The 2,631-nt window shown below is 35.1% G+C and overlaps 1 protein-coding gene across 1 annotated transcript in view; it reads left to right on the forward strand.

Moving 5' to 3' along the window:
- Positions 1–2,631, forward strand: part of LOC129952525 (28S ribosomal protein S9, mitochondrial) — a 73,118-nt gene that overhangs the window by 10,274 nt on the left and 60,213 nt on the right. The window lies entirely within an intron of this gene.

The raw sequence follows: 2,631 nt of genomic DNA on the forward strand, positions 1-2,631 counted from the left end.
TGTGGAATGATAACATACGCGATCTCGTCAAAAATTCCGCAAAGTGTTTGGGTTTCCTAAAGCGATGCAAGACATTTGTCTCATCTTTTGATCTGGCTTTTATCTACAAGACTTATATACGTCAAAAGCTTCTCATATTAAGGTTTATCTCTGAACGTAGAACATTTAAATTCATTGATGATAACATCATCACTTTTTTTTACCGTTATTTTAATGGTTTATGCTCTCTGTAGCATTCCTCCTTTCAAGCAATTCAACCGTAATACTCGCGCTTTTAGAAACGCTTATCAATATACCCTCGAGCACAACTTCGGTCGTACTGTCAGAGATTCATCACTCTGTCTTTCATAGTCATTGCAACACCTTCTCCTTTGAAACTCTTATCTCACTTTCCTAATGCTCACCCCGAAGTGAAGTTGCTCAAAAGCTATCTTTCTGAAAGAATTCAGGATGTTGTCAGTAATGGAACTTCTTGTCTTTAAGGGAGTTCCGCAGTGATCAATCGTAGGTCCTATTTTTGTCTGTATGCTTTTTAATGACAGTTTTTCGCAATTATTTCACTATAGGCTTTTATGCTTGTATTGTATCTGAAGTGAATAAATAAGTGGTCTCTAAGAATTCGTAAAAACTCATAAGTTTCAATATTTACTCTTTGAAAGAATGACCACGTTGTGGTTTTTTGCAATGAGAAAAACCAGTCGGACCTGAAAGTGAAGTAATGCTTTAGTTGAACCCCTTACATTCTTCATATTCAAACTTTTTTTTCCATTATATGGTCATTTCATACACCAATTTTCTAGAAAGGTAACAAGGCGGAAATAAAAAACTACAGGCTCATTGCAAAAATTTCTTCCAATCCTAAACTTTATAACAAGGTTATGAAGTTGACTTTGTATACACTGACTTTTATAAAGCCTTTGTCCATTTTTTCCACCATTTTCTGGACATGGAACATCCATCAAATTTTATCATGAAAACAGATCCTATAAGGTAAAATTTAGAAATGATCATTCAGAACCTTTGGTTGCTCAATCTAGTGTTCCCATCTTGGCCATTTTCTGTTCATTCGGCTGCTTTAGGGATTTCTAGTCGCACAGTGAGACGAATTCTTCACGAGGAACTTAATTTTCACCCATAAAAATTGTCACTTTAATCCACGCGATTATGTTGCCCGAAAATAATGCATGTGAAGCATTCCTTGAAAACCTGCCTCAGGACGCCCTTGTTTTCTTTAGTGACGAGGCACATTTCCATATTGCGACATTGGAGCCCCACTAACCCGAAAGAACTTCATGAGCAGCCTCTGCATACAAAACGTTTGACTGTTTGGTGTGCAATATCCAGAATCGGCATTATTGGCCAATGCTTCTTTGGTGAGAACGAAAGAGCAGTAACGGTCAATTCTGGACGTTATGTCAGCATGATTGTGGATTTTTTTCTGCCCAAACTTGAAGAAATGAATGTAGGGGTAGTGTGGTTTCAATAGAATGACGCCACAGCTTACACGGCAAGAAGGCCAATGAATCTTTTGCGTGAACACTTCCCCAAATGGCTCATCTCTCCTAGAGATGATCTTCAGTGGCCAGCACGATTGCCAGATTTTGTCCCATGTGCTTTTTTCCTGTGGGGCTACCTTAAATTGTTGGTATACACTGATCATCTTAAGACCCTTCCGACATAAGCACAGATATGCTATAAAAGATGGATAACAATTTTAAATTCCGACTATCTCAGTGCATTGATGAGAACCTTCAAGATGTCGTTTTTAAAAACAAATAAAATAAAACTTTAAATGCACTTCTATACACAGAAAACTTAAATCAATATTGCCAATATTTTTTCTGTTATGATTTTTTAAAATAAGGAAGTAACCACGCCCTACCCTGTATTTTATATTTTTTGTAACAGCAAACAGACAACAACTGAATAAACAAAAATCCAAAATTTTGCTCCATTCAACTATTTTGGCCAGCTGAGAAAGTCTAAAGTTGATTAAATCTAGAGTTTAAAATCGAAAGTTGAAAGCGTCCAATTTGGGTGAATAAAACAAATTCACAGGTTGAAGATACAAATCCTTAAGTAAAATTAAACTTTGAGTGAAGGAAATTGCTAATAGAAGTTGCTGAAATTCAACTATCCCTATCGCGAGCCGAACGTTATCTAGTTGCCCTCTATGTTTGTCGCCTTGATCTACGCAATCTCTCCACCGTTTCCATGGTTTGCTACGTTCTCGTCTACTAAAGAATGTCCTACACTTAGAGCTCCTCAACCTTCCAAACGGAATCTACTGAAACTAATTTTTGAAAATCAAGCCAATTCCTGCAAATGCAGAAATTAAAATACAAAATGCATCTATACTTACCAAACTGTGTTTATAAATCAATTAAACAAATAGTTATACCACATATAGTTTGATGCTTTATTAATGAATATACAAATACTTCTACATTTTCAAATTCTAATACACAGCCTTTACGCCGAATTTGTAATTGCTTAAATATTATATTTTATTTATAAAAATATTCATGAAACATGTAACTAATCTTATATTTCCTATAATAGTTAGGTACTGATAATTTTTCTTTCGCTTATTGTTTTAAAATTTCATAGCTTAGTTTAAAACATTTTCTC

This window comes from Eupeodes corollae, chromosome 1, assembly GCF_945859685.1.
Source record: "Eupeodes corollae chromosome 1, idEupCoro1.1, whole genome shotgun sequence".
Taxonomy (NCBI): domain Eukaryota; kingdom Metazoa; phylum Arthropoda; class Insecta; order Diptera; family Syrphidae; genus Eupeodes; species Eupeodes corollae.